The sequence below is a fragment of the Belonocnema kinseyi genome, chromosome 2 (assembly GCF_010883055.1).
Source record: "Belonocnema kinseyi isolate 2016_QV_RU_SX_M_011 chromosome 2, B_treatae_v1, whole genome shotgun sequence".
Classification (NCBI taxonomy): domain Eukaryota; kingdom Metazoa; phylum Arthropoda; class Insecta; order Hymenoptera; family Cynipidae; genus Belonocnema; species Belonocnema kinseyi.
In genome coordinates, this window is record NC_046658.1 from 105,721,059 (window position 1) to 105,729,134 (window position 8,076).

The 8,076-nt window shown below is 30.7% G+C and overlaps 1 protein-coding gene across 1 annotated transcript in view; it reads right to left on the reverse strand.

Moving 5' to 3' along the window:
• LOC117167388 (cytoplasmic polyadenylation element-binding protein 2) overlaps positions 1 to 8,076 on the reverse strand; it is a 692,172-nt gene that overhangs the window by 550,394 nt on the left and 133,702 nt on the right. The window lies entirely within an intron of this gene.

An 8,076-nucleotide genomic window follows, 5' to 3' on the forward strand; every position in this document is an offset into this window, starting at 1 on the left:
AATACGCTAATTAGCACAAATGGTAAGTTCCGACAGTGCCTACAAGTGTGCCTACTGGCCGCTAGATGGCAATACCGGTTTCATATGTATACACCTGGTAGAGCAGCCAACGTCAGCATACATTGGGCACCTGCTCAAAGTAGAACTTGTAAAACTGTGGGGTCTTTATTACCCGTTGTGCCATCAGTGAGCAAAAAAATTATTTTCAACCAAAATTTGTGCCATTGATATTAGTGATTTTCGTTCAATTTCCACGCTTACAATAAAATAAATGCACGTAAAAATGCACACTTGTAATTGCGTGCAATCGCCCGATGTGCCATGATCACCGCCTTTGCAGCGACTGTGTAGGTTTGAAAGAGTAATTACAACTTTGAAAACTTCTTTTTTATGTTACTTTAAAATTGTTTATTAACTACTTTTGTGCAGTCAACTAAAAATAAATTGATTTGAACATGGAAAAATATGGAGTATTATTTGACCATAAAATCTAGTTTTCATTTTGCAAAATAAATACCTTTTTTGCAAGCATCAATAATGCAGTATTTTTTTCTTAAAGTGTTGTATCTCAAGAGTACAATTCGACATTTTTAGGTAAAATATTGAAAATTACATGAGTTATACATTTTTAGATAAAAAAACTCACTTTTTGTCTTTTTTTCATTTTTGGAACAAACTTATATTAAACTAATGACTATAAGACCTATTCCATTTCAAAAAACATATCTTAAACAACATTACCTAATATTTTATGCAAAAATATTCAATACCGGCTGCGCGGGACATGTTTGAACACGTGGGGTAAAAACACCCGTTGTGCCATTTACGTAATAAAAAGGAGTTGTACGAGAGGGTTAATAATATGCAACATTTTATTTTATTTTTATTTTTAACATTAAATTATTTCTTAGGACAAAAAATCTACCAAAAACCCAAAAGAAACATTTGTTATCTGGATTAGAAAAAACTTGAATAATTTTGAATAACCAATTTCAGAAATATCAAAAATTTTCTCTATAGTTTTTTTACCCTTCTTCAATTTTTCCAGAGAAAGGTTATTTCAACGCCACAAATTAATAAAAAAGGTGTATTTCATAATGATTTACAACTTTCATGAGAATAATTTTTCAATAGAACCAATAATTTTATTGTTTTAAGTGTTTTTCGAGGGGTCATTTTGTCACCTAAATAAACATTTTTTTATGAGTTCCATTTGACAAAAATAAATATATCTTTTTTTTTTAACACCTAATAATCAAGACTTGAGGTAGCAGATCGCCACCAAATACAAAAAAGCTACCAAAAATACTTTTCAGGAATATTCATGTATTTTGGCTTTTTTATGTACAAATTGAGATCGAATAATAAATTATACTTAAAATAATTAAACGCAACTATCTAATTCGTTTAATACAAAAAAAACATTAAATTCGACCAAAAACATCTGAGCTGCAAGAAATCTGGTAAACTACCGAAAAAGTTTATTCCTGAAATTTTTTGAACCCTGATTTTCAAATTCCCCAATTTGTTTAATTTACAAAAATAGTTAATTCCCGAAATTAGTAAAATTCTGAATTTACAAATTTCCGAAAAGAATAAATTTCTGAATTTCAAATTCCTAAAAATAAATATGCATATGATAATAAATACAACACAAAAAATGAAAGATTATTATAACAGAAAGGAATTAAATGTATTATTTTTCTCGAATTCACAAATTCGACAATTTAATATTTTCCGGGATTTGAAATTTCGGTAATTGACTATATTCGAGGATTTGAAAAGTCGTCAATTTACTATCTTCAGGAATTCGAAACTCGAGTTTTTAAATTTCGGGAATAATTTTATTTCCTTTCGGGAATTTTCATTTTTTGAGATATTTCTGTTGCGGTAATTATTTTTGAAGTATTAATTTCATTAATTTAAAAAATTCAGTACAATTAAATCATCCTAAATATATAAGAAAACTTTGTTTATACACCGAAAAGATGTATAGCTTAGGCAGAAAAATACTGAAAAATTAAATATACAAAACTAAAATATAATTGAAAAACATATTTTTTGTAACCAACTGTATCCCCGAAGTTTTAGAAAAGTATAAAAATAAAAAAAAAACAAGTTCTGCTAGGAATTCCACTTATTTTTATTTCAATTACACCTTTTAATTCTTTAAAATTTTAGCTAAATGTTAAAAAAAAATTATTAATATCAAACCTCTGTCACTATATTCAGACATACATTATGTTCTAGATATATAATATCTTTGCTTTAGCGATCAACGATACAGATCGTTGGTTCAGTACACATTTTATTCCGTGTAATGTACCCTATAGAAACTTTTTAAAATAAATTAAAAGTATTGATTCTAGACTTTATTAAACTTGGTGTGGTTGAAGGTATAAGCAAAATGATTTCAATAAATTGGTGGGTGTTCGTAATTTAATCCCGCCAAGTTTTCGAATGCCTAAAATGTATGTAAATTTATTTTGAAAATTACTATAGGGTCAGTCGTCAACAAAAATTCTTATCATATATTATTATATGTTCATCAAATAACTTGCCTTTAAACGCATTAAACAAATAAAAAATACTAATTGACTCCTTTTATTTGTAAAGAAGTCAATTGAGGGATTGATATTAAAAGACGAATTCCAAAAATTATCAGAGCAAAAATGAGTTCCCAAGTTCATTCTTCCTACTTGCATCAATTAAGAATCCAATCAGTAGGTTATTTTTTTCTTCAAGAACTATCCCGAACACAAAAAATATACTTTTTCAATCTCAAAAAATTCTCTAGTCCATGACAATAAAGAAAAGAAAAAAGGAAAAGAATAAAGGGATAAAGCGACTTCGGGACAGAACATAAGACACTTACGCACAGTATATCGAGCCACAAGGTTCGTGAAAGTCAGGTCTTTCATTCCTTCCACTATTATACTTAATCGAAATGAGCTCTCTTGGTCAAGAAAAGACTTTCAGAGACTCCCGGACAGAAGAAGATACTCGGACAGAGGAAGACAATCGGAGAGAGGAAGACTTGGAAAGGGAGACTCAAAAGGGGAAGACACGCTAGAGGGGAAGGTAGCCGGTAGATGGAAAGGCAAAGGTAAATCGAAAGATCGGAAGGAGCAGAAAACATGTCAAGCTGGCCAAAGGGGTGTAGGAGGGTAGGTAGGGTGTAGGGGATCTCGCAAAAGAGAGAAAGGCCTGTAATAGACCACTTGCACGAACCAGAGTGCAGTTAATGCGAGGAAGCATTCAAAAGTCTACCACCACCTTTCTAACCTCTTTCCGCCTTCTCTATCCCCCACCCAATATTCCAAACTGCAACCCTTTTCCCGTCTCGCCACCTACTTCTAGACTAAAGTTTGGTAAAACGCTAAGACACCGAGTTTAATCGACGCCTTATGTTCCCGAAAACGACTCACTTCACTTTCTTCGACGCTTCCACCTGAAACCGGAAATGGAGCCATTTTCAAGATAATTACAGCCTATTCTTAAAGTGAAAGCGATGGGCTAATCACTCTCAAATCAGTGTAAACGTTAAAAATTAACGTCCACATTACTGACGTTATTGACATCAAAAAGAACGTACGCGCCTTATTCGCTTTAACTGAAACCGTCATACTACAAATCGCGTAAACTCATATAGTGTGAATACAGTGATAGCACTATGCAGCGATCTGACTTGTAGCGGACGCTCCTTATGAGCGCTATTTATACTAACCGCAGTAATCGTGCACTGACTATATTCTCGGCCTTATACGAGTCCTTATATTCATTATTTCGTATGTTTGAGAAATTATTTGAGTTTGATTTCCTATTAGTATTTTTGTCGAGATTTTCGTGTTTCGTTCATTTCATTAATAATATATCTGTAAACAAACTTGTAAATATATGGAATTTGTTTTTCGGAACGAGGGCGAATAATCCTGACTTCCAGCTCGATGAAATAATTATAATTAGAATTTCAAATAAATATTTTCGACGGTTCATTAATCTAGAACCTCCAGAACCGAATTTCGAAATTCTTCATAGCTCAGAATTTTGGTCTTTTTTGGAGATTTTTTTCGTACGCTATATAAAATTTTTGGGTTTCTACTTTTTTTAAAAAATTAGTTTTCTTGTGGAGGTGCTACCTTACGTAAACCTAGCACTTCCAAATCCAAAAATATAAAATAATAAAAATCCAATTATACCCGAATTTTGGGTGAACCTGCAAATTAGCAAATTAATTAATTGGCAATAAATGAATTGTTCAATTGGAATAATCAAATTTTCAGTGAAAGAAAACCAATATTAAAAAAGCAGTCATATTTTCAAACAGAGTTATAAATAAAATGATGAATTTGTAACTAGAATAATAATAATTTCGACCAGAAAATAAATTTTCAACTGGGAAGATTAATTTCTATCAAAAAGGGTGACTGCATTTAAAAAGATAAATTGTCAGCGAAAAATTTGATAATTAAATTTGCGGGTGAAACAATGTTTAACCAAACTAATACGTAATTTACTCGATTGCCACGTGAAAATTTATTTTAAAAATTTCTAATTTTTTTAAATTTGAATTTTAAGTAAGAAAAAAGTAGCGCAAGCAGGTCAAAGGCACAAGAAAAAAACTAAAAATTATGAGGAAATGAAATACACTTCCCGCACCAAAAATAAAACTCAGGACAATTCCTGGATTTTCCCGTGTTTTTTCAAGTTCCCGAACGATTCCCGGATTTCCTTAAATTTTCGCACAGTAGACACCCTGTCATTATATTTTCACTCATCAATAATTGATTATTACTTTATAAGATTTGAATATTTGATCGATGGTTTTGCATTTTTACATTTTAAAAAATCAAAATGAACAAATACACAAAAACTAGTAATTATGTCTTACTCCCAAGCAAACGTTGTGATTTTTTATTCATTTTTCAACGTTACATATTTTACGAAATTGATTATAATTAACTAATTACTCTCTGACTATTTCAAAATAGTACAAGATACAAATTCATACAGTTAACACACAGCTTTTTCATTGACGTGTTTTTGCCCTTCAAAATATTATAAATACTCTGCAGTCGATCTACTGTTGTACCGGGTGACGTCCTGTTGACTCGTTTGTACACGCAAAGGGTCGCTTTATGAGACAGCGTGATACACTATTTTAATTATTTCGTACGTTATTCACGTTCCGAACAGTATTTTTATTCTCTTCCTTAAATTTGCGTTCGAGTTATGGAAACTACCTTATTTTCTCTACGCTTCTTACTGATCTTTCTAAATAACGAGTTACATTAAACCTCGCATTAAACTCACAATGATTCCGTATCGCCTTTATTATTTACAGTAATTTTTTGCATCAATTACTCTGATTCGAGAATGATTTGCCCCTCGAGTAAAAGGGAAATTTGAAGTGACCCAGTTTAAAGACTCTGAAAGACCGCAGTCTGTGTTGCGTTGAACACTGAAGTCACTTTGTAATCACTGGACAAATTGTTAGAACTATAATTTAAATTTTAGAAATAAACGAATAATTGATGTGCAGTTTATTTTAATACTCCAGAAATTCTTTATGTATAATGTTTCAATAATAATAATAATTGCTTTTATCCACTTACTTTTATCAACTCACCCAATCCATCCTCCTCTAAACTCTTTACCGCATTCTCTTGCCAGCTTCCTTATCTTCAGTTCTTCTCCTATATCTTTTCCACACATGCTCCCATACTCTTCCGATTTACATATTCTGCACTTTCTGTTATCTTTCTTTTCCTAATAAATCCCTTCCCTTACCTCGTTTCCCAACCTAAATCTTGCTATTCTTGCTATCTTCTCTCTTCCCATCCCTTTTCTAAACATATCTTGTACTCTTCCTTTTTTATAATGTTAAGGAATTTACTATATTTTTGATTCCATAATCATCCCCCCTCTTTCAATTAATTGTGTTGCCCTGTCTCTTTTTTCTAATTATTCTTAGGTTACACCAGTCGCCTTTCGTATACCTCTAGCCCTAAAAAACTCCCTTCTTTCTGCTTCCCATTTCATTAATTATGTAGCACTCTCTTTCTTTTCTTCTATCTCCGTTACATACCCTTTTTCATTAACTCCACTCCCTTTCTTTATAGTACTTAATTGATCTGTTTGAACTTTTTCTTTCTCCTATCGAGGTGTCTTCCGGTCTATCCCTAGCGTCTAGCTGTCATACCTTTCTTCTTTCTACTTCTCAATCTCTTCCTATTTCTTTCATCCTCAAATCTCTGCTTCACAACCCAATACCGCTAGTCCTCATTTTTTAAAATTCATTATCTTAGTCTCCTTTATATTTAAGTTTAACTTTTCCTCATCTGAGTATTTCACCAATCATATCATTTATCCTCTGCTGTTAATACTGTATCGTCCACATATGCCAGTATATATATTTCCTTTTCCCACCCTCACTCTTCCCAAAGCATTTTAGTTATAAACTTTTAAATTTAAACATTTTATCATATCTAAAAAAATGGTGTAAGGATAAATTTTGAAAAGATCGCAACCATTGTTCTTGAAAACTTTATTGGCTTTTGGTTACTCTAAGTAATTTTATATGAAATTGTTAATTTCGTAAATTTAATCTGCCATTAATCCCTTTTAATAAGAAATATCAGTAAAAACTTTAGACGAATTGAGAAACAGTGCTGTTTTTTAATACGAAACCTTTCTAATTATATAATAAATTCTTAGAAATATGTACGCGTTTTTAGCCTCTTTTTCCCAAAATTGGTACTTAAAAATGAAAATGTTTACAATTGCAACAAAATGTAGAATCTTTTAACAATTTTTGAGTATATTAGCGTTAAAATTTAACAAATATAAATTAGAGTGAAATCAAATTTTAAATTCTACGTACACATGAACTATTTAATTAGTATTTTTTATTTTATTATTAATTTAACTGTTATTAACTATTTAATTTAATCCTATTTATTATGTTTTGCTTACCTTGATAGGGGTGCTCTGTAAGCACCGAAACGTTGGTGTATATTATTTATAAATGTTTTTTATTTTGATTTAATAATAATAAAAATAGAACGACGAAAGAAATGTTCTTTCCCCTTTTTTTTATTTTTTCCAACAATTTGTTTTCTTTTTCAGGAAAAAAGTATCTTTTTTAAATTGCAATGGGAGCATTTTATGATAGTCGCCCAAATTGTTGACTTAAAATATTACATTTCAAAAGAAATTTAAAACCTTTTAACTATTTTACGTAATTCTGCAATTTTCCATCAGAAATAGTTATTTTTAATCAGAAAATACTATATCTCTAATATCACCAAATTTGCAAAAATTTACATTTTTCGTTTTTCTTTGCCTTTTCGTTTAAAAATTCTTTTTATTCGGTGGAAAATTCAATTCTTTTAATTGGGGGTACAAATGTCTGATTGAAAATTGATCTGTTTTAGTTGCTTGACATTTTCTTCTCATGTGAAAATCTATCTATATTGTTGAAAATTCAACTGTTTTATCGAAAATACCTGTTTTTGGCTGTGATTCGGATTTGAATATTTCTTAAAAATTAGTCTTTTTGGTCTTTTTTTATTCTTTTTCTGGATTTACATTTTATATTTCTCTAATTTTGCACATTTGGAATTGAAATTTTCTTGACTTTCAATACATATATATATGTGTGTATTTATGGGTTTTCGGAGAATCTTAAACAGGACGATTTTTAACGACTCTCGGATATGACGCAGTCGTAAGTCAATCCTTACATTATCTTGTATTTTCCTTAACAGTTCCGTGGCAAATCTGAAAGCGAGCGGTCTCTTATATACTCGGTTGGAGAAAAAGCAAAATAGAAAATTTTCAATTTGGTATAAATGCACTTTCTTAAAATGGTGCTTCGATATGCAGTTACTAGGAAATCCGGAAACGTACTTAAAGATAAGTAATTCATAGCAAATCATTATAATTTCACGATAAAACAAAGAAAACAAAGGAAATTTAAACCTACAAACTAAAAATAACGCCGAGATTTTGAACCAGGGGAGGGGCTCGCTTTTTATTGTAAATTCAAGCATATAGGGCTACAATAAACACACA